This window comes from Ailuropoda melanoleuca, chromosome 15 (assembly GCF_002007445.2).
Source record: "Ailuropoda melanoleuca isolate Jingjing chromosome 15, ASM200744v2, whole genome shotgun sequence".
Lineage (NCBI taxonomy): Eukaryota > Metazoa > Chordata > Mammalia > Carnivora > Ursidae > Ailuropoda > Ailuropoda melanoleuca.
This window is the reverse complement of record NC_048232.1, coordinates 79,860,316-79,884,328: the sequence shown is the minus strand read 5'-3', so window position 1 is coordinate 79,884,328 and position 24,013 is coordinate 79,860,316. Positions and strand designations below refer to the sequence as shown.

Below are 24,013 nucleotides of genomic sequence, written 5' to 3'. Positions count from 1 at the left end.
CTCAGGGTCATTTCTACTCTGCGGGGGGCGGTGGGGCGGATGGCATTGGTGCCTTCAATTCTTGACCCTGGTTGGCTGTTGAGTCAACTTTGTGGTTAGGAGTCTGAACACAGTTCCTGTAGACAGAAAGACTACATTTGAGTCTTATCATTGCGTCCTTCTGAGCCTCTGGTTTGGAATGAATTTTCCATGATTCTTAGAACAAATTACCACAAATGTATTGGCATAAAACAAGACACATTTTTTTATCTGATTATTATGGAGGCCAGAAGTCGAGAATGAATCTGACGGAGCTAAAATCAGAGTGTCAGCTGGGTTGAGGTTTTTCTAGAGGCCCCAGGTCAGAATCCTTCCTTGCCTTGTCTGGCTCGTAGAGGCCCTCCACACGCCTGGGCTGGCAGCCCCACACTTCATGTCTCCAACCTCCAACCGCCCTGACTGCTGTGGTCTGAATGTTTCTGGTTTCTGTCCCCCTCAAAGTCATACGTTGAAATGCTCACCCCCAAAGATGATGGTATTTGGATGTGGGGCCTTTGGGAGGTGTGTAGGTTAGGAAGGCAGAGCCCTTCCCTCTTTTATAAGGGCTTGGGGTCCTGGGATCGAGCCCCACATAGGGCTCTCTGCTCAGTGGGGAGCCTGCTTCTCCCTCTCCCTCTGCCTGTTGCTCCCCCTGCTTGGGCTCTCTCTCTGTCAAATAAATCAATAAAATCTTTAAAAAAAAAAAAAAGGCTCCAGCGAGCTCCCTCTCCCCATCCACCAGGTGAGGACATAGCGAGCAGGTGTCATCTGTGAACAGGGAGGAGGAACTTCAGGAGAAAGTGATTGTGCTGGCACCTTGAACTTGGACTTTCAACCTTCAGAACTGTGAGAAATAAATGTCTGTCGTTTGTAAGCCATGCAGCCAGTGCTGTGTTTTGTTCTAGCAGCCTGAATGGCCTAAGACATTGACCTTTTGCCTCCCTGTGATGAGGGCCTCTGGGATTACTTCAGGCTGACTTGGATAATTCAGAATCATCTTCCCATCCAGAGATCGTATCAAAATCACATCTACAAAGCCCTTCCTGCCATGTGAGGTGACATTCATAGGTTCTGGGGCTTAGAACATGGACACCTTTGGGGGCCATCATTCTGCCTGCCACAGGTTCCTTACCTGTGAAATGGGGTGGTGATAACCTACTGCACAGACTCGTGGGCAAGATTATGAGAGACAATCCGCGAGAAGCCCTGGGCAGAGTGCCTGGCATAGAAAGAATCACCTGCCACCGTGCGCTTAGTGGGAGATTTTCACAGGGGCAGTCGTTGCAGAGAGCTCGGCATCCTGACCCCTGACCGTGGCCTTGCGTGCCACCTCCTCTCTTCCTCCTGGGCACCCTCGGTCCAACCGAGGTGATGGGGATGTGAAATCCCCGCCAAATGTCAAGTTTGTACCTAAGGTTTTTCTAGGCTCTGCTCTGTCCACCCCCTGCACCCACCCCTGCAATCTCTAGGCATTCATAGCAATCACCTGGTTTTTATAGAGAAGGGGTACAGCACAAGCAGCCTCAGAGCTATGTGGGATCTTGTTAGGGCACTTAGTTAGTTAGGTCCCTCCCCAGACTAACTGAAGCAGAAACTCTGGGGTGGGGCCCTGCAGTCTGGGGTTTTGGGAGCCCTCCAGGGGATGCCAGTGCTCCCTCAAGTTCGAGACCCCTGGGGGGAGCCCCTTTTCAAGCACCCCACCTGCAAGAAGGCTCCCCACTGCCCAGGGAGGTGAGGGGCTGGCCTCAGACGGCACAGGTTGGAACCTGAGCAAAGCTAGTGTTGTTTCCACATCACCGTGTGCCTCCGCCCTTGGGCGCCTCCCTTCACGGTGCCACCTGGACACGGTGCCCAGCACCCAGGGGCTTCAGGGGAAGCTCCACCCTGCCACTCCCAGGGCGCAGCCCAAGCCCAGGGACCTCTCGTGTGTCATTTGGGGCAGGGCCCTGCATTCAGCTCCAGTCTCAGAGTCTGATAACTGACACTCAAGTATAAAAGGCTGATAGGGCCTTCGGGGGTTACCTGCTCCTTTTAAGGGGGTGCCTGCGGTAACCAGGAAGAAAGAACATTCCCGGTGGGGTTTCAGCTCCTTGTCAGGCATGTCCGGAGGAACCGCGTGTGTGTCTTGGTGGGAGGGCTATGGACTTCCTAAATGCAGACAGAATGGTCTTGTGGAAACAGCGCAGGGCACTGTTTATGGCTGGGTCATGGTCATTACTGCTGAGCGACCTTGGGCAAGTCACTTCATTGCCCTAAGCCTTCATTTGCTCCCCTGGAAACAGGCATGATTCCTACACGGAGTCCCACAGGGTGGGTTACACAAGATAACCTTTATCAGGCGGTTTTTATCAGGCCCACAGCCTTTCCTCTCTAGATTGCTCTGACGGGTGGCTGTGAGCGGGTGGCTGTGAGCGGAGCCCGACCGGGGCAGAGTCACCCCAGGTTACAAAGTGGGCAGGTCCCTTCCTGGTACTACACCTCGTGCCTCCCATCTGTGCCATCTGCCAAAGGAATGGCCGGGGTCAGAGCGCCTAGCTAGCATCCCTCCTTCTGGCAGCCTTCTCTAATGCCAGCCTGAGCTCCCAGCTCTGCGGGAGGCAGTGGGAGCTGCGAAGAGAGCCCTGGGCTGGGAGTCAGGAGCGCGGGGGCTGGTCCTGGCTCTGCAGCTGACTTGCTGTGTGAGCTGCACAATTCCCTGCCCCTCTCTGGGCCTGAGGCCTTGCCTGAAAGATGAGTGAGATGTAGGGATGTGTGAATTCCCTCCCCACTCTAGCTTCATAACCATCCCCTGGACCCCTTAGCAGCGCTGCCTGTCCTCCTGGATATGGCAATGAAGCACATCCCGCTTGGTGGTGCCCACAGCCTCCTATGACATGTGCTATTTTCTGCCCTGAGCCACTAAGTTCTTCGAGGGAAGGGCCCTGTGTTTGTACCTCCTCATTCGGCCTTCAACCTTGCACTTAGCACTGAGCTCCATGCATCGTCGTGCTCAAAAAAGACCTGCTGATGAATTCCCAAAGACCTTGTCTGTGCCCAGGAGAGCACTTTTCATTCAAGGTGCCATCTCCTCCAGGAAGCCTTCCCAGATGCCACCTCCCTGCAATACACACACAGAATTGCTTCTCCCACCGCCGCACCTCTCCCCCTGGCTCTGGTCATCCCTCCCTTTCAAATTCTTTCCTAGAACAGTGCCCGGCACACCCAATAAATGGGAGTTGAATTCACTTGAATTATAGTCTAAGGGGAGAGAAAGAGAGAGATGAAAGGAACCCCAGCTTCTTTGCGGGGATGGGGACCACAGCAGGAAGGGGCTCTTCCCCAAGAAGGTCTGCAGATGGCAAACAGCTGGCCGGGGGTGGCTATGACTCACCCCACTCCTGCAGGCCGGGGGATGCTGCAGACAGGCTGCGACGAGTCCAAAGGCCTAAAGGAATTTTGATAAGGATAACACAAGCCCTGGAGTATTTCTAGAATGCAGGAGGTTAAGGGTGCAGGGAGCAGGGTCAGGGCAAAACGGCCTGATTATGTTACTCATTTATTTATGTATTTTTGCCTGGATAAAAAATTCACATCATACAAAATCCAGAAGTTACAAAGGGGACTCAGTGAAGTCTTTCATCCTCCCATTCCCACCCCCCAACCTGTCCCCAGAAGGCCTGCGTTTCCAGTGGCTTCTGCATGCAAATTTCGGTATTCTTTTCCTCCCTTGCTAGCCCAGAGCCGCCTATCAGCTATTCTTCACTTCACTTTTTCCCTGAACTTGTTCTTGAGAGCATTTCATGTTGGCACATACAGAGCTTCCTCATTTTTTTAATTTGTCTGTGTTTAGGGTTGCCAGATAAAATGCAGGATGCTCGGTTAAATTTGAGTTATTTGAACCTCAGAGAAAGTACAAATGGCTTGGGGTGCCTGGGTGGCTCAGTCAGTTGAACGTCTGACCCTTGACTTTGACTCAGGTCATGATCCCGGGGTCCTGAGATTGAGCCCCGCGTTGGGCTCCCTGATCCGCAGAGAGCCTACTTCTCCCCCTGCCCCTGCTTGTGCTCTCTCTCTTTCTCTGTCAAATAAATAAATAAATAAATAAATAAATAAATAAATAAATAAATAAAAAGAACAAATGACTTTTTAGTATAAGTTTGTTTCATGCAATATTTGGGACATACTGATACTAAAAGAAACGTTATTTGATTTGTAATCTGAAATTCAAATGTAACCAGGCAGCCCATAATTTCATTTGCCAAATCTGGCCCCTTCTACTGTATTTCATGGGAACTCCCCCCCCTTTTTTTTAAGATTTTATTTTTAAGTAATCTCTACACTAATGTGGGACTTGAACTCACAACCCTGAGATCAATAGTCACGAGCTCCACTGACTGAGCCAGCCAGGTGTGCCCCTCATGGGAATTCCTTATAATCAAGTCTTTGGAGGCTTCAGGAATTGGACACCTGGGACCTGGTGGGCATCCACTCCCTGGCCTTATTCTGACTCGGACCTTGCAGGCACCACGCTTTGGGGCCAGTGCTGGATTTCCATCTCTAGACCCCCGTTACTAAGATAAGAAATGAAAGGCTCGGGGCACCTGAATCGCTCAGTTGGTTGTGTGTCCGACCTTTGATTTCGGCTCAGGTGGTGATCTCAGAATTGTGGGCTCTGCATGAGATTCCCTCTCTCCCTCAGCTCCTCCCCACCATTTGCCTGTGCTCTCTCTGTCTCTCTCTGTCTCTCTCTCTCTCTCCCTCTCTCTCTCTCAAAAAAATCAATTTAAAAAGAAAAGTAAAGGCCCTTCCAGTCATCTGGTCCCCCTCCCCCGTCTGTGGCCCAGAGCGGCGAATGACTCACCCAGGATCACACGGCCAGTCGGGGCAGATTGGGTCTCAGCCCTGGGTCTCCTGTCTCCAGCCAGCTTTTTTCTCATGCTGCTTAGTGTGATCTGTTCATGGGGGTCATGAGTCGTAAGCCTAAACTTTTGGAACATGTACAGACACTTGGGAAGCCAGAAACAAAAGGGCTCCAAGTTCTGTGGGGAGAGGTGGGCCCACAGAACACGGGGAGCCCTGCTCCCTGGCTAGGGGACTTTCAGTGCTGGGTCTGATCCCCCAATGCCTGGCTGATAGTAATAATAATAAAAATACATTAATATTAATAATAATCGCAGCTACCAGTCTCAGCTACTTACACTGTGCCGGGTTCTTCCCCAGCTTGGCCCTTGTGAGTCTCCCGGTGGCCCTTCGTGATGAGGAGGGTCCGTCCCGTTTCCCCAGCTGGACACTAAGACTCAGGAAAGGTAAGTGATTTCATTTGCCAAGATCCCCCAACTGTGAAGTGGCAGCTCTGGGGTTTCAACCCAGATATGTTTGACTCCAAGGCTCAAACCCTTTACACTGGGATTACGAAAGCTTATCAATAGATTGGCGCCATTCTTTCAGGTGAGAAAACGGAGTACTTGTGACAAGCCCTCTCCTGGGGCCACTTTGGTTTTACAAGGGCCCAAAGCAGGAACAAACTTCTGGTCTCTGTGGCCCACAGGATGAAAACTAAACTTTGCCTGGTCCCTCCCTTGACCTTCGATGATCACCATGAGCCTGTCCCCGGCCCATTTCTCCAGCCTAGCCCAGCTGTTCTGGCTACCTTCCCAGCGGGCCACCCCCTTCCTTTCCACCGTACCTCCACACTGATGATTCAGTCAAGCGGGAAAAGCCCAGTAGAAGAACGGGGTGGTTCACTTACTAGGAGTTGCCTGCTGTGTGACCTTGGGCAAATCACTTAACCTCTCTGAGTCTCCCTTTCCTCAGCTGTCAAGTGAAGACAGGTATGCCTAAGTCTCAGCCTAGTATCTGCCCACCGCACGTAGACTGATTTGTAGGCATTTTTGGAAAGAAGGAAGGAAGAAAGGGGGGTACTTATTGTGTCCCTCACTGTGTGCTAGACCCTGGAAGAGACACTGGGGATGGTGAACAGGCAGAAGATCCAGTCGCTGCTTTCCTGGAGATTTTTCTCGAAGGGCTGCAGATGTGGTTGGTTGCAGCAGCGGGTTAAGTAACTGTGGCTTTGTCAAGGCAGGATTTTTCCCAGGCCTGTGGCCTTTGGCCAGGAACGAGGGCGAGGGTGGGGAGTTACCCTAATCTGACAGAAGAGGAAAGGAGACTTGCCCCTGTCCACTCGGCTTCAGGGGTTGGAGCCCAGCTTGGTCCCCAGGGGTCTGCTTTCACAGGCCACCTGGCTCTCTCCTGTGTCCCTAGCACTTATCAGCCAGAGAGAGCTCAGGAAGGTGAGACTGGGAGCCGAGGAGGAGAGGGAGAAGGAGGGTCCGAGGCCCCCACCCGACCCCGCCCCGTGCTCAGGTGTGCGCCTGGCCTGGAGCCGAGCTGAAGGCTGGGCCTCTCTCCTCCCAGGTAGGTGTGTGGGAGGAGTGACAGAGCCCGGTGTTCCTAGTCCCTGCCAGCCCAGCCCTGCCCTGCCAGCTTCCCAAACCCAGCGTCTTCCAGGCGGGTTGGGGGGGGGGCAGGTGGAAGAAAGGGAAGGTGGATCAAAGAACAGAACTAGAAGCCCCCTCACCTTCAGGTCTCCACTGTTTTCTTAAGGAACCTGGTGAATTTTGCATTCCACTCCCTAGCAAATCTGTGTTTGTTTTAATATAACGTGATCCCCTCTCCTCCTGCCCGCCATAAAGGGTCGCAGTAAATCCAACTGCAGAGAGCTCTGATTTCTAGCCACACCGACCCCTGCGGGGAGGGCCCCAGGATGAGAGGCCCCACGAGACGCTCCTGTCCCTGAGGACAAGCCAGTGTTCCCTTCCCCCCTTCTCAGATCTGACCCCTACGTGTCACCAAAATCACTCTATGTCACAGCCATCTGCTTCGGTGGCTGCCTTGGCCTCTGACGGTGGCCTCCCTGGAGGAAAGGACCACAGTCTACCTCATTCTGTGCCCCCAGCACCCCCTCCGCCCCTGCACAGGCTCAGGCCGTATGGGGACCGTGTGGAAAACTGAGATGGTGAAGGAATGGGCAGGGTGGTGGCCTGTGGCGACGGGGAGGGGTTTGGTGGGCAGAATGTTGGCCTCCCAAAGATGGCCACGTCCTAATCCCAGGCACCGGGGGTGGCTGGATGGTTCAGTTGCTTGAGCAACGGGCTCTTGATTTTTGGCTCAGGCAGTGATCTTAGGGTCCTGGGATGGAACCCTAGGTCGGGCTCCGGCCTTAGTGTGCTTGAGTTTCTGTCCCTCTGCCGCCCCCACTCCCCTGTCACGCTCTCATGCGCTCGCTCGCTCTCTCTAAAATAAATAAAAATAAATCCTAATCCTGGACACCTGTGAATATGTTACCTTATATGGCAAAAAGAACTTTGCAGGTGTGGGTGAGTTAAGGCTCTGGAGGTGGAAAATCCCGCCCGCCCTTCCCGATGGCCTGCCTTACAGATTTTGGACTTGCCTCACCAGCTCCCACCGCGGCATGCCTTTCTGTCAATCAATCAATCAGTCATTCAATATATATGTATCCTACTGTTTCTCTTTCTCTGGTTGAAGCCTGAGCCCAACAGGAGCCAAGGGAAATTGGCCTCGGGGGTCTGTATTTGGGAGACCGCTCAGAATGGGGTCATGGTGGGCAGAGGAGAGCTGGCTCAAGAAGAGTCTAGAAGGTCAGGGCCCCTCAGCTAGGATCTGTGTCGGGGCCAGGTCTCCAGGGAGGGGGTGGAAAGGAGTGCAGTCCCTGCAGGCCACTGAGCAAACACAGGAATTGGAAGGGGTGGAGAGTAGAGCTGGGATGGGCCAGGTGGTAGTGAAGAGCAAGGCCTGGGTTTGCGGGGGGCGGGGGGGCCCTTTGGGGATCTAGCAGGCCTATAGGTGCTGGAAAAGCAAGGCCAGACTGTGCCAAAGAGAAGGAGCAGCCCCTGCTCTCCTGGGGCGTCCTGCCCCTCACGGGGCTGTCTAGTGAGTGTGGTGTCTGGCACATAATAGTCACTGCACGACTTACAGGACACTGGGGGCGCCTGGGTGGCTCAGTCAGTGAAGCGTCTGCCTTCAGCTCAGGTCATGGTCCCGGGGTCCTGGGAGTCCTACATTGGGCTCCCTGCTCAACGGGCAGTCTGTTTCTCTCTCTCCCTCTGCCACTCTCTCACTCTCACTCTCTCAAATAAATAAATAAAATCTTAAAAAAAAAGAATTATAGGAGACTGGGCCTGGCCAACAGGGGCCAGGAGATGAGGCATTTGACAAAGAAGATCTGAGGACAGAGAAAAGGAGGGAATGGGGGCCAGGCTGGGAGGTGGGGGACCTTCGAGGGGGGAGGGACAACCCACCCACACCTTCGCCCACACCCTGGGGAGCCAGTGTGGCCGTGGGAGGGCGAGTCCTGTTCCTGCCTCCCTTCATCCATCCACTCCCCCTTGGGTAACTTTCCTTTTTAAGGACAGGCCCCTCCTCCCCACAGGGTAATGAGAGCCAGGATCTCCGCCCCGCCCCTCCAGACCTCCATTTCCCCTCAGACCTCTCCTGGGCTGTGGTTTTAGCAAACAATTTGGATCCTTCTAGAGCTTGGCATAGGAGGCCTCGACCCCTTCCTTCTTAGTGGTGCTAAGAAATGCTTCGCATTCCTGAGTCAATGGGGCGCCTGGGTGGCACAGCGGTTAAGCGTCTGCCTTCGGCTCAGGGCGTGATCCCGGCGTTATAGGATCGAGCCCCACGTCAGGCTCCTCAGCTGTGAGCCTGCTTCTTCCTCTCCCACTCCCCCTGCTTGTGTTCCCTCTCTCGCTGGCTGTCTCTATCTCTGTCTAAAAAAAAAAAAAAAAATCTTTAAAAAAAAAAAAAAAAAAAAAAAAAAAAAAGAAATGCTTCGCATTCCTGAGTCAAGAGACCAGGGGCCATTCTTCTCCCTTAGCACAGGGGCAGAGACAGAGGTGCAAAATTCAGTCTGAGCCCCGACACCCCTCCCAGGCTCCCAGCTCCTGCGGCTGCTGAGCCCCCTGAGGTCTGCACTGAGCCATCTGGGGGCCCGGGGGGGGGTGGGGGGGCTGAGGCCCTGCTCCTGTGGCCCCGGAGCAGGAAAGTTGGAGAACAGATTCCTGGGGCTTCCCGCCCTAGAGGCTGGGCTCCCCAGAGGAGGGCCTTGCCTGATTCCTGTGAGTCTCCCCATGATGCCCAGCCCAGCCTGGCACGGAGGGGATTCTCCATAGCGTTTATTGTTGGGGGCGGGAGAGCAGGGCAGGGCAGTGAAACGTGGGCTATCTGAGAAGGCCTCTGTGAGGGGCCACACCTGTGGGTGTGACCTAAAGTACATAGTGAGCTTGGAGAGTGTGCCCTGGGGGCCAGCTATGTGATCTTGTATTTACTCCTCACCGAAGCCCAGAGAGGGTAAGTAACTCGTCCAACGACACACAGCAGATAAGTGCAGGGGCGGGTATTGGGACTTGGGTGTCCCTGCTCCTCAACACTAGGCACACGACCTCAGGGGAGGGAGGAGGAGAAGTAAAGGCCCAGAAGGGGGAGTGAACAGAAGAGCTTAGGAAAACAAGTTCTGTCTCCCACCGCTGTGGGGCTGCCGTGGTGGGTATGGGTGGAGCATGGGAGACAGGAGGCTGGACGGGTCTGCAGGGGCAGGTCAGGGGGGGCCTCAGAGGCCGGAGTGAGGAGCTTCCACTTCCGTCTGCCCTGTCTATGGCCCTTCCAGGGAGGTGCCCTTGCAGAAGTGGTTTGCTGCTAAGAAATACGTTGAAAAGTACAGGATTAGCCCACTGCCAAAGCCCTCCCGGCAGCAAGGACCCTGGCACATCGGGGTCCTCACCGGACACCAAGAAGCCATTCCTCCCACCCCTGACCCTCCCTCCCCACCCCTCTCCTCTCTGCTTCTGACCCTGCCTCCTCCACTCCTCCCCCAGGTTGTAAATTCCTAGGAAGGCAGAGCTCACATCTAAATCCTCCGCATAGCCTCCAGAGCAGTAACTTAAGTTGGTGTGATCGTGACCTCAATCTCCGCATATGTGAAATGGGGTTACCGACATTACCCCCCACCCAGGGTTGTTAGGGAGATTAAAATGAGGTGGGGCATGTGAAACCTCCCCCCTTCCAGGATGTGGCAAATGGAAAAGTGACCCCCAAGATGGTCATTAGGACGTTCTAATCCCTGGAACCCATGAACAGTTAGGTTCCATGCACAGGGGACTTCAAGCTGTAATTAAGGTTGCTAGCTGGGCACCTGGGTGGCTCAGTGGGTTAAGCGTCTGCCTTCGGCTCAGATCATGATCCCAGGGTCCTCGAGTCCCCTGTCTGGCTCCCCACTTGGCGGGCAGTCTGCTTCTCCCTCTCCTTCTGCCCCTCCCCCTGCTTGTGCTCTCTCTGTTGCGTGCTCTCTCTCTCTCAAATAAATACATAAAATCTTAAAAAAAAAAAAAGGTTGTTAATTAGTTGACCTTAAAACTGGGAGATGATCCTGGATTACCTGGGTGGGTCCTTAAACAGGGGAGAGAAAGCTGTGGTTCCAGCAGAATGGTCCGAGGGGGTGGAGCCAAGCAACATGGGCAGCCTCTGGAAGCTGGCAAGGGGCAGAGGAACGCAGACCCTCAGAGCCTGCAGAAGGAATGGAGCCCTGCCAAAGCCTTGATGTGCAGGGAGACCAGAGGCTGGGCTTCCGACCTCAGCAGCCCTGGGATCCTCAGTGCGTGTGTTTCTAAGCCAGGTTCCTGGTCCATTGCTCCTTCCTTCCCCTCTCCTGTGTCTTTAGCCCCCCATCCGCTCTACACCGTGGCAATGAGCAGGCCTTTTACACCCATTTCATACATGAAGAAACAGGCTGGGAGAGGTTATGTGGCATGTCCAAGGTCACTCATGCGGCAAGGCGAAAATGGAGTCAGACACCAGGCCTCTTGGCTGTGCAAATTCATGGAGGTGGTTCTTTTTTTTTTTTTTAAGATGTATTTACATTTTTTTTTTATTTTTTTTAAGATTTCATGTATTTATTTGAGAGAGTGAGAGCAAGCATGAGCAGGGGCGGGTGGGGGGAGGGCAGGAGAGGGAGAGGGAGAAGCAGGCTCCCCACTGAGCAGGGAGCCTGTTGCTTGGCTGATCCCAGGACCCTGAGATCATGACCTGAGCTGAAGGCAGACGCTTAACAGACTGAGCCACCCAGATGCCCCCGTGGGTGTGGTTTTTATCACAACCCGGGCGGGCCAGGAAGCCCCTGCCTCCGCAGAAACCCCTCTCGCCCCTCAAACTTTGGTTCTTGCCAACCCCCCGTCCCCCAGCTCCTTGCCCTTTGTGTTCTGTCTTCCAGGAAGGGATCCCAACTGTGGCCTCTGACAGTCCCCCTCTCTCCCTCCCCCCCAGCAACCCGTGCTGTAACCCCCAGGAGGTGCTCAGTGAACATGGGGCTCCCCTCCCCTGCTCATGGGGCCAGAGCCCAGCCCCCTACCCTCTGCCCTCCCAGTAAAGGCTGTCCTCCTCAAAAGCAAGAAGATCCATCCCGAGCCCCAGGGAGGCCGCCCAGGCTGCCCCAGAGGACAGAGTGGGAGGGAAGCTGCGTCCCCCACAGCCAGCTGACGGGTCAGAGGGCAAACTGCACTTCCTGCTGGGCCCCTGGGGAGCCTGGTGTCTCCTAGAGGCCTGCTGGGTCTCTGCTTGAACTCCAGGGGGACAGAGGGCAGGGAAGGGAGGAGGAAAGAGAGGAGAGAGGAAGGGAGGCAGGGAGAGGAAGAAGGACAGGGCAGAGGGGAGGGAGGCAGAGGGAGTTGGGAGAGAGCCAGAGGCAGAAGGTAACAGAAGAGAGAGGGTCAGATGCATAGAGGAAGAAGCAAGAGAAGAGAGTCCTGAGGAACAGGAGAGAGAGAATGAGTTAGACACCCAGAGACAAAATGGTGAGTGACAGAGTTCGAGAAAGAGGCCTAGACAAAGAGAAACAGACTGGGCAGTTGAGGCCCAGAGAGAACATGGTGCTTGCTGGACCCACAGGCTTTCTTTGGGTTTTCTGCGTGTGTGTCAGTTCGAGCCCCACATTGGGTGCAGAGATGACTTAAAATCTCTCTCTCTTTTTTAAAGATTTTATTTATTTATTTGAGAGAGAGAGCACGCACGGGGCTAGGGGGAGGGGCAGAGGCAGAGGGAAAAGCAGACTCCCTGCTGAGCAGGGAGCCCAACATGGGGCTTGATCCCAGGACCCCAGGATCATGACCTGAGATGAAATCAAGAGTTACTTCACCGACTGAGCCACCCAGGCGCCCTTTAAAACCTTAAAAAAAAAAAAAAAGTTTTCCCATCACAAACCACTTTTCCTGTCCCACATCAAACAGGTGCACTAAATCAGCATTTATTGTGCTTTGTGGCCACCTGACGTTTTGGGAAAACCTGTCTTATGTTTGGGAGAATTTCCATATTAGAATTCTCACCTCTGTTTCCTGGCCTCTCTTGCAGCTAGAATCAGGTGTGCAACCCCCAGGAGACTTCGGTTGCAGACGCTGGGGGTGATGGGGGAGGCGGCAGCCTTCCGGGGGGCCACAGTGGTGGCAGGTGCCCAGTGCCTGGTGTTAGCGGTGACAACCGTACCGTGGCTCTTCTTCTCTGAAGCTGTCCCGTAGTGTGGTGTGGGCTCGCCTCTCTCTGTGTAGCTTCCAGGCCTGACTCAGTTTCTCTCACTGGCTCTGTAATCCTCTTAAGAGCATTTTGTTCAGAGGTTCTCGAAGTGTGGTCCCGGGACCTGTAGTTAGAAACTTGTCAGCAATACTGGGAATCTATTAGATATTCAAATTCTTGGGCCCACCTCAGAACTCCTGGGTCAGAACCTGGAGGGGGGCCTAGCAGTCTGTGTTTTAACAAGCCCTCCAGGGGATTCTTATGTGTGGTCAAGTTTGAGAACCACTGTTTTCCCTTTCTAGTGTCAAGACAGCATGAATTCTACTGTTTGCTCAACCCAAGGCCCCTAACCGAACAGCTACCTCGAGAGCTCTGGGGGATTCCTGGGACAGCCCACAGGTGCCCAGTGCGGGGTAGGGACCCTCAGTCCATTTAGCCACCTCTTTACACCGTTGCATTTTGATCCAAAAGGTATTTTTTGGTTTGGATTGGTTTAGTTTTGTTTTGGTGCGTACTACGTGCCTGGCACAAGAGAAAGGCTTTTAGAAAGTGCTTCAAGGGGCGCCTGGGTGGCTCAGTTGTTAAGCGTCTGCCTTCTGCTCAGGGCGTGATCCCAGGGACCTCGGATCGAGCCCCACATCAGGCTCCTCCCCTGGGAGCCTGCTTCTTCCTCTCCCACTCCCCCTGCTTGTGTTCCCTCTCTCGCTGTGTCTCTCTCTATCAAATAAATAAGATCTTAAAAAAAAAAAGGGCTTCAAATCTCTCTGGAGCATCAGAACTCACACTCGAGATACTAAACAACAACAGACGAGGGGCGCCTGGGTGGCTCAGTAGGTTGGGCTCAGGTCATGATCTCGGGGTCCTGGGATACAGCCCTGCATTGGGCTCCCTGCTCAACAGGGAGTCTGCTTCTCCCCCTGCCTCCCCCCCACTAATACTCTCTCTCCCTTTCTCTCTCTCAAATAAATAAATAAAATCTTAGGAAAAAAAAAAAACAGGAGAGGATAAAACCAAAGGCTAAGTTGGGAGAGTGGTATAGTCGCCAGAAGCCCATCGGTGTGAATAGGGAAGGCTTTCTTGAGGAGGGTGGTTATTGAATTATACCTGTAGAGATGAGTGTATTAGTCAAAACTCTCTCTTTTCCTAGTGACAGGAACCTGACTTAATTGGGTTAAAGAAACAATAAAATTTATTGACTCACATGAGTGGAATGTCCAAGGATAGATTACCGGTTTCAGGCATGGCTGGATCCAGGTACTCAAGTGAGCAATATTATAAAGGCTTTGTCTCCATCCACATCTACCTCTGTTTTCCTCCTGTTGGCTCCATTCTGAAGTGGGTTCGTTCTGCAAGATGCCAGCAATTGCCCACAAAGCTAAAGTATCAGTGTGGCAAACTCAGGAACAGTCCAGACTTACCTCTGAATGCACCAGCTTAGAACACATGCTCAACCTTGAACCTATCATGTATGGGCATGTAAATGGAGAATTCTGACCTGGAGGATTGCGAGTCATGTGTCCAAATCTGGAGCTAGAGAGCGGAGCCAGCCCCATGTGAACGAAATGGACCGACCAACAGTGGGACAGAGGTAGTGCCCCACATGGGAGCTGGGCTGTGTTATCAGAGGAGGAAGAATGGGATTCTGGGAAGGCAAAATGCAACCTGCGCCTTCACGCCCAAAGACAAAGCAGGTGGTGAATAGGGAAGAGGACATGTCAGGCAGAAGGAAGGATGTATGAGTTGTCTCTTGCTGTCTCATAAATAAGCAGAATTTCAGAGGCTTGCGACAACACACATCTATGATCTTTCCGCTTCTGCGGATCAGGAATATGGGCACGGCTTAATTACCAGCTCGAGGTCTCACAAGGTGACAAAGTGCTGGCTGGGGCTACAGTCTCATCTGAGGCTTGACTGGGGAAGAGTCTACTCCCGAGTTGCCACAGTCGTCGGTAAAATCCAGTTCCTTGCTGTTGTCAGACCGAGGGCCTCGTTTCCCTGCTGGTTATCAGTGGGAAGCCTCCCTCAGTTCCTTGCCACCTGGGCCCCCCCAACATGGCTCTGGGCCTCATCAAAGCCAGCAAGGGAGACAGAGCTCCCTCACAAGAAGAGTGGGAGTAATGGGGTCACCCACATGTGGTCATGCTCCCCCTATCATGTTGGCCACATTCGGTTGGTTAGAAGCAAACTGTAGCCCTATCCACACTCGAGGGGAGGGGATTACACAAGGGTGTGAACACCAGGAAGAGGGATCGCGGGGCTGCCTTAGAGTTCAGCCACCACAGACAGCCTGAGCAGTGACCCAGGGTTGAGATTCCAGTTAGATGGGCAGAGGATACCCAGGAATACACACACAGGCCTCCACACAGGCTGCTCCCCTCTTATGCCATCAGCTCTTAAGGGGAAGAAATCCCATTTTATTATTTATGATTTTCCTCAGTGCCCTGCCCAGACCCTGGCACATAGAAGGCCCATTAGGGATACTTGGTTGGATTAAATTGTCACACTGGATGGCCTATCCAAGCTCTCATTCATTCATTCACCAGCTCATTAATTCAGCCAGCATTTACTGAGCCCCTCCCATGTGTCAGGCCCTGTGCCTGGTGCCGGGACACAATGTGGAACAAGGGCTTTGCCCTCTCTGGAAGGGTAACTAGCAGCTGAACGGTACAATTGGTTACAGTTTGTGGCCTATGGGGATTTTTCACCTCCCCTGCCCAGGATCCTGGTGTGTGGATGCTGTTGAAGAGACTGAAGTTCAGAAGGATAAGTACTCTATAAGGGCAGCTGCTGGACTCCCTCTCCAGTGCTCTCTCCTAGGACTTCCTCCCTAGTGCTCTCTCCTAGGACCATGCTACCTGGCTTCTGCTGGGCCCTACCCTCAGGACATTGCCTGGGGTTCCTTTCTGGCTCAGAGTTTGGGAGGTGCCCAGTGGTGGCCTCCAGTGGGGCTGCAGTGTCCTCCCTGGAGAAGTTGCTTGGGGCCACAGGAGCTGGGGAAGGGACTGACGTGTGTGCCCCGCCCCCACCACAGGCCCGATAAGAAAGTGACCACAATCCTTTTTGGGTCAGTCTCTTGGTCAAAAGAGGAACATGGTCTGGAGTGAAAACGAAAGATATGGAAAGAACTACCACCGAGTGACTTGGTCAGCCTGGAGGATGGGGACAGCAAATTATCGTCTCAGGGTTCCTCCTGGTGTATTGGTTCATGAGGTTTCCTCTCCAGCTGTGCGTCCCTATTTACTCCCTTCCTTATCAAAATATACTATGGCTCCAGAGTGGCCCCCCACATGGCACAGCCCTCACTGACCTACCTGCCTCCTGGGACCACGATCTGTTTGCATTTTGGGACTCTAACTTGGTTGGAAGCAGAGCGGATCCTGAGACAAGGATTTGAATACAAGTCATTTGTTTGGATCACACTCCCAGGCACTGTAGGTAAGGGAGAGGGGACAGTGAGACAAGGAAGGCAGGACGAGAGACAGAGCAGCTGCCGTCAAGCCAGTCTCCACCACAGGCCAGGGCCCCTCTGGGAGCCAGCGCACAGCCTGCACCACCCCATCATCCCTCCCAAAGGGACACTTCATACCAGCTCCCGGCAGAGGACATTCCTCTCTCAGCACTTCCAGCCTCCCCTGAGCTCAGCTAGAGCCCCCCAGGGAGGTGATACCAGGGCTGGCAGAAGTAAGTCCCATGTGGGATCCCAGTACTGGGTGCTAACAATGTCTATGTCCAAACAAAAGGTTTCCCTGTTAGACATAAAACTTTGAAAACCTGTGACATAAGCCCAAACCCCCATTTCACAGGTAGACTGATAGAGTCCTAGAGATGGCCAGCAATTTGCTGCAGATGGTGAGGAAAGAACCAGAACTGGAACCCAGAAGCCAGGTCTCCAGTCTGGGAGTCCAGCATAATTTTTTTTTTTTTTTACTTTTTTTAAAAAGTAAGCTGTACACCCAACCCGAAACTACACCCAAAAGAGACTTTGCAGATGTGATTAAGTTAAAGACCTGGGTCACTGAAGTTTCAGTTGGGCATATAGCTGCCCAACTGAAGACTACATTTCCCAGACTCCCCTGCAGCTACATGCAGCCATGAGGCTGGGTTGAGGCCAATAGATGTGAATGAGTCTGACGTGTGTGCCTTCTAAGTGCTGACTTGTATGAGTTACCTAGCATTGAGTAACGTGTTTTCCCACAACTTAGCAGCTTAAAACGACAATAGACATGTAGTATCTCACACAGTTCCACGGGGTCAGGAATTTCGGGATGGCCTAGCTGAGTGACTCAGTGACTGTCAGGAAGTTGTTGTCAAGATGTCGGCTGGGTCCGCAGTTACCTCCAGCAGCACTGTAGTGGGAAAAGCCTCCTCTAAGGCGCTCCTTCTCATGGCAGGGCAGGTTCTCACTGGCTGCTGGTGGGAGGCCTCAGTCCCCACCGTGTGGACCTTTCCACAGGCCATGAGTGTTCTCAGGACATGGCAGCCGGCCTCCCCCAGTGCGAGCGACAAGGGAGAACGAGGAGGAAGCTGCAACGTCTTTTATGACCTAGCCTCGGAAGGCACCCTCTGTCTGTTCCAGAATATCCTATTGGTTACACAGCCATCCCTACTCAGTGTGGGAAAGGACAACACAGGGGGGCAGGGGTCACCGGGGACAGTCTTGAAGGCTGGCTACCATGTGTCCTTAATAGGAAAGGAATGTGTCAGCCCCTCTCTCTCCCTCTTCTCCCTCTGCCTGGAATGACAGATGAATTGCAGTTTTGTGGCTGAAGGCATGTGAATAAGGGCGACCCTAGAGGGATGGCTGAGCTACAAAATAGAAGGAGCCTGGGTGCCCAGCCCTGCTGAGTGCCATGCTGGCCCTGCACCACCACCCTGGACATCTCTGTCTCTGATGTTTGCCACTCTGTGACAGCAGCCTGGTCTGCCCTCTAACCAATACTGTCCCTTTGCTGCAGCAGTGAGCTTTGTGTCCCCACCCCCTTGGCTCCTTGACCTCTGGGAGGCTAGGCCCGGGGAAGACAGTGGTTGGATTCCATCTGCTTCTGCTCCTGACCCTCCCATCATTCAGATAGGTCCTGGCAGTCTAGAAAGCAGGATGAGCAACCAAATTTCAGCCCCATTCTTCCCCTACCAACTGCCCCCATCCCTCTCCCTCCTCAAAGGATGGGCTAAGCGCATCGTTCCTTTATTTGAAAGCTTCTTGAAACCATAGGTTTTTAAACTGCCCTGAAGAAATAGCCCACTGACCATCAACACCATTCTGTAAGGAGGTCTCTACTTTCCTAATATAGTCTTGGCCATCTGTTTAGATGCACTTGGCAGTCTAGAAAGTTCTTTCCCATCCAACCCGCTTCTCGATTGAACATGAAAACAACCCTGCGAGTCTCACTTTGCAGGGGAGAAAAGTGAGGCTCAAGCAGATCTGGAAGAGGCAGCAGGAGAGGATGTGTGGGGGGGTTCTGCTCTGCTCCCGTGGAGGTCTGGTTTTTCCCTCATCACAGCCTCACGGCTCTGGCCAGTGTCTGCAGCGCCCTTGAGGGTCGGGGCTGTATCGTTGGTGCTCCCTTAGGAGTTTGCTGATGGAATGAGTGAGCGTATATATGTACTCAAGTCCAAGCAGGTCCCACAGAAGCCAGAAAAGGGAGGTCAGAGGAAGGCCGGGTTGCCTCTCCCTGACCAGGTGCTGGCCCTCATTAGTGCCAAGCCTGTGAGAAGGTCTGTCAAGGCCAGTGTTTGCTGAGTGCTTTCTGCATGCTGGGCAGTGAGGCGGGCACCCTTATTGTCCTCACTGTACAAGTGAGAAACTGAAGCTACCAGCAGAAAAGCAGGTCTCAGCCCCTTGACAGCCAGTGCTTTTGTGCAACTCCAAGGGGAGACTTCTGGTCGGAATAGTTCAGAGGCATGTGGCTTTCATTTTATCCCAACAAGACTCCCCACTGAGCATGGAGCCCCATGCGGGGCTCAATCCCACAACCCTAAGATCACAACCTGAGCCAAAATTCAAGAGTCAAATGCTTAACCGACTGAGCCACCCAGGCACCCTTTTATCTCAAATTTTAATCATCATTATAATTACATGTGAACCAGGGCCATTTGGTCCAATCACCTGGCAGCCACTGTTCTCTTCTCCTTCGATATTCAAGTCTGCCTGTGGGGATTCTGCCTGGTGCCTCCGGCCAGGCCTCCCTGATCTCAGCAGGGCCTTTTTTTCTAGATGAATACAGACACCAGTCTACAACCCAGTGGCTTTCCCTGGCTCTGTGGGAACGTCCATTCCTTTACATTCCCTCCAGCTGTGTCTGGGAGTCCCTAGGGAACTTCCCTTGGCCGATAGCTTTCGGAGGCTTGAGCGGATCAGCTCTTCCTTTTTGCTCACTTGCGGCCCTGTCTCTCCTCCCCAGGAGTCAAGCTTGAGCTCAGGAGGGGGGCTCACGAGAGTAAGAGTTTATCCCTTCAACGGTACATATGGAAGCACCTGGCGTGGCAGGTGCTGAGCAGAATGTTAAGGACACAGATGTACCTTCTGTCTGGACCTGCCCCATCCTCACAGATTACAATCCAGCAGGGAAGACAGCCGTGGACAATGACTGAAACAGTGAGATGCCACTTCATGCCCATCACGACTTAGAAAGGTCGGTACTCGCAAGGGTTGGCGACGACGTGGGGTGGTGGGTGGTCTCAAGCACAGCCCTTCTGGAGAGCAACCAGGCCGTACCTGGCAAGATCAAAGGCCCCATAACCCAGAAATCCCACTCCTGGGTAATCATCCTGGAGAAACTGTCATCAAAATCCCTCGGAGAATCTGGGCTGAGATATTCACTGTTGCGCTGCTAGTGGTAAAACGCGGCAGATCTGCTCTAGGGAAGTTAGAGCAGCGAGAAGAGCAGGGTGTGCATACCGCAACACAGGGGGTCTCAAAGCAGTAAACGGAGTGAGACTTAACTTTCTTTTTTTCTCTAAAGATTTTATGTATTTATTTGACAGAGAGAAAGAGCGAGAGAGCACAAGCAGGGGGAGCAGCAGAGGGAGAGGGAGAAGCAGGCTCACTGAGCAGGGAGCCCGACGTGGGGCTCAATCCCAGGACCTTGAGACCATGACCCGAGCCAAAGGCAGACATCCAACCAACTGAGCCACCCAGGTGCCCCAAGAGATTTAACTTTTTAAAAAAGATTTACTTAGGGGCACCTGGGTGGCTCAGTCGTTGGGCGTCTGTCTTCGGGATCCTGGGATAGAGCCCCGCATCGGGCTCCCTGCTCAGTGAGCCTGCTTCTCCCTCTCCCTCTGCTGCTCCCCCTGCTTGTGCTCTCTCTCTGTCAAATAAATAAAAAGAAAACCTTAAAAAAAAAAGATTTACTTAATTAGTTGAGAGAGAGAGAGAGGGTGTGTGCGTGCAGGCATCGGGGAGAGGCCCAGAAATCAGACTCCGTGCTCAATGCAGAACCTGACATGGGGCTCAATCCCAGGACCCTGAGATCAAGGCCTGAGCTGAAACCAAGAGTTGGATGCTAGGGGCGCCTGGGTGGCACAGCAGTTAAGCGTCTGCCTTCGGCTCAGGGCATGATCCCGGCGTTACGGGATCAAGCCCCATGTCAGGCTCCTCTGCTGGGAGCCTGCTTCTTCCTCTCCCACTCCCCTGCTTGTGTTCCCTCTCTCGCTGGCTGTCTCTATCTCTGTCAAATAAATAAATAAAATCTTTAAGAGTTGGATGCTTGACTGACTGTACCATGCAGGCTCCCCAGAGTGAGATGTAATTTTTCGAAAATGAAAGCACATGCAAGGCAAAGAAACCCAACAACACCACACGCGAGGAACCCTTAAAAGAAAATTCACAAGATTCACGCATGTGTGGGAAAGACGAATGGGAACCAAGGAAGAAGGAAAGCATAAAGTAAATAAGAAAAGGATCTTGCTTAAAGTACCAAAGATCGTAGCTATCCCCTGAAAGTATGTCTACTTAACTACACTCGTAAACAACTAAGCCTAGGGGAGGTAAGCTGAGGGTCACATCTCAGGCTGCTCTGCTCTATGTTCAAAACACTCCCCTCTGGCGTTGGCCAACCCTCAAAGCAACCCTCCATGTTGGACTCTCCTTTACCTTCCAGTGAGTTCTTTCTGGGAAGTCTCCTCAGCCCCACGCAGAGAAGCCCATGTTGGATGCCCCAGGACCTCCAGTCTTACCCAAATCACAGGTGAACACCGCTTATGTCTCAAGAGGAGACCTAGATCATGGACCCCTTCGTGGCCCCATTTTGTAATCATTTATCGAGTGCCTGCTTGCTGTGGGGCACAGGAACACAAAGAGGAACGACGGTGGTGAAAGGCCCTCTATTGGGGTGCCTGGATGACACAGTTGGTTAAGCATCCGACTCTTGGTTTCGGTTCGGGTCGTGACCTTGGGGTTGTGGGATCAAGCCCCACATCGGACTCTGGGCTCAGCGTGGAGTCTGCTTGAGATTCTCTCTCCCTCTCCCTCTGCTCCTCCCCCTGCTGTCTCTCCAAAATAAATAAATAAATCTTAAAAGAAACAAAAGCCCCTCTACATATAGCATAGAAAGCTTCATTCTAGTGCCTCGTGAACAGCAACCCCCCGAATCCATCTACACGCACAGAGATTGATGACGTTGGCTGGTCGATCCTGGTGTCCCTAGAAAAGAAATGGACGGAGGGTCTGCTGAATTCTTACTTGGTCTACGGAAGTGGACGAATTCTCCATCATGTGAACAGAGTGACCAAAACAAAAGTCAATGCCCTTAGTCAGTTCTTGGACTTGAACCAGTTTATGTCCCCAGACACCTCGAATAAAGGGAAACTGGCTCCCCTTGAGGAGGGACCACACTACACCGCCAGAAAGTTCCCCTCTTCACCCCCATGTTTATAGCAGCGTTATCTACAAGAGCCAAACTGTGGAAGCAGCCCAAGTGTCCATCGACTGATGAATGGATAAAGATGCGGTATATGTTATACAATGCACTATTAGCCGTCAAAAGACTGAAATCTTGCCATTTGCAATGACAGTGGATGGAGCTAGAAGACAGTATCATGCTAAGCAAAATAGAGAAGACAGATACCATCTGATTTCACTCATATGTGGAGTTTAAGAAACAAAGCAAACGTACAAAGAAAAAAAGAGACAAACTAAAAAACAGACTCTTAACTATAGAGAACAAACTGCTGGTCACCAGAAGGGAGGTGAGGGGGGGAATAGACGAAGGGGATTAAGAGCACACTTATCATGAAGAGCACCGGGTGATATGTGGAGGTGTTGAACCACTACAGTGTACACCTGAAACTAATACAACACTGTATGGTAACTCTACTGGAATTAAAATTAAAAAAATAAAATAATTAACAGAAAAGATCAATGTAAAAAAAAAAAAAGCAGTGTGAGCCATTGAAATTGGCCTTGCCATATCTCTGGCAGGGCAAAAAAATGGAGCTGATTTAGGACTGAAAAGAAAAATGGGTGCTACATGCATATATCAAATGGAAAGTAAAAAAGAAATAAAGTAACTGAGGCTGAGAATTTCTAACAGAGCTCAGTGAGAAAAGAGACAGATCTAAAAAAAAAAAAAAAAGAATTTACACTCTAGAGCTTTCTCCCAATCTTCCCCAAAGGCACTTCCAGCCCTTTACCAGGGTGACTGCGCATTCGGGAAAGGAGGTAATCAGACCTTTCTGGCTCTGAACTGATGGGAATCCCAGGAGACCCAGAACATCAGCAAGGGGCTTTTGGGGAGATCAGGTGATCCATGGAGTGTCAGCTCAGCTCTGTCTCACACTTGGCCAGATGGGCCCCCAAACCCATCCTGTGGTTAATTCCCCAGTGCTAGAATGTGTGATTGGAATAGACCCCCTCAGCAGCTGGCAGAGTCCCCATAATGCAGACGCTGCTGCCGTCCCCAACTTACAGACAGGAATGCTGAAGCATGGGAGAGTCCTTCACTCTCCCAAGGTCCCATGGCTGGAGGCCAGGATTCAAACCATGGCAGTCCGGCTCCAAAGCCACATCCTCAACATTCTGCTGCCCTTAAGTGCTTGCAGCTTCGTAGGGAAGAGAAGCCAGGACACGGATAACTGATGTGCCCTATAGCGTTGTAGCTGTAGAGATGAGTATAGGGGTTACGAGGGTCTGGGGGTGCGGTGGGGTCAGCAAAGGGTTCCCAGCAGAGGTAGTGTCTAAACACAGTTTTGAAGGATGAGTTGGGGTTAGTGAGACTAAGGAGAGTGGGGGGCAAAGGCGCTCCAGATGGGCAGAGGGGCCCCTATATAGAGGAGGGGGTGGTCACAGAGGGAGGGGTACGGGTGGCTCAGGCTGTGGGAACTCGGGTGTGAGAGCTCATGGAACCTGGGACGTGAAGGTGCCAGGGTCCCCAAGAGGGCTGCCAAGGGTCGGGTCCTGCTCCTGCCCCCTGGGGCCCAGCTCAGCCTGCCTTTCTTGCCACTGTAGCTTGTGACATTCGAGAGCATCCCCAACATGTGGTTTCTGTACACAAGACCTTGTGGTTAGTGTTTAGCAATGCGCTTTCATCTCTGAGTCAAGTTTTGTTAGTTTTGTTTTTGCTTCCTCTTTATTTATCGCCCTGGGCATTTTCTTGACCCCCACCCAAGGCCCTAAAAGGAAGACAAAAGCTCTTTGGAAAGCCTTGGAGGGCTGGTGGCCCTTTGTGAATGACTCTCATCCTGGTCACACGGACTGAAGTCCTTGGAGACCACACTTCTCTGGTCCTTTACAAACCAGCAACAGCCTGGGAAGTGAAGGAACACACTGCCCTGGGTCCTGGCCTTGGCTTAGAGGGAGAAGAAAGGCGTGGAGATGTGACGGGTGCCTACTGGGTGGGGGGGAGCCCCATACACTTCCGTTCCGTCTCTTAATCCTCACTTCCACCGGTGAGAGAGGGAGTAGTTCACCGGTTTCTCGGGTGAGGAAAATCTGGCACAGAGAGGTAAGTGAGCTGGCCAGATTTGCACAGCAGCACGAGGTGGGGCGGAGCTGAAGCCTCGCACTGAGTGACTGTGATACCCGTCTTCCCCACGAGCCCACCCCGCGGCTTGAAGCGTGGAGTTCCGTGTCTTTAGGTTGGTGGAACTTAGGGAAAGTAACTGAGAAGCTAGAGAGGAAAGACTCATTATTTTCCTTTTCTGACTCCAGGGACTGGCATGAAATAATGCTGGCCAACACCGCTGAGCGCTCATGTGGGTCCAGTCACTGTTCTGAGCGCTTCGCCGGGACGGAGGCATCAAAACCTCAGCATCCTTCTACTGACGTAGGTGCCCGTACTATTCTCATTTCACAGGTAAGGAAACTGAGCCACAGAAAGGGAAAGAAACTTGCCCATGCCTGGCAGAGCTAGGATTTGCAATGAAGCTGTCACTTAAAAAAAAACAAAAACACTCACTTTTATTTATTTTTATTTAGTTGAGAGAGAGAGCAAGTGCATGC

General features: G+C 52.6%; 2 long non-coding RNA genes across 6 annotated transcripts in view; one reads left to right on the top strand and one right to left on the bottom strand.

The window, feature by feature from the left end:
* Positions 1 to 4,802: 4,802 nt before the first annotated feature.
* Positions 4,803 to 24,013, top strand: part of LOC117796324 — a 31,446-nt gene continuing 12,235 nt past the window's right edge. For 3 of the 5 annotated variants that reach the window (XR_004620719.1, XR_004620716.1, XR_004620715.1), the window contains exons 1-2: positions 23,382 to 23,516; positions 23,723 to 23,867. This is a non-coding gene — a long non-coding RNA (uncharacterized LOC117796324). Of the gene's footprint in view, positions 5,304 to 8,866; positions 9,367 to 18,974; positions 19,206 to 23,381; positions 23,517 to 23,722; positions 23,868 to 24,013 lie in introns of those variants that run through there. The other 2 variants (XR_004620718.1, XR_004620717.1) reach the window with 2 other exon arrangements.
* Positions 12,372 to 20,893, bottom strand: LOC117796325. The gene is made up of 3 exons (XR_004620720.1): positions 20,669 to 20,893; positions 13,775 to 13,919; positions 12,372 to 12,697 (listed from the first exon to the last, which is right to left on the bottom strand). It is a non-coding gene; the product is annotated as an uncharacterized LOC117796325 (long non-coding RNA).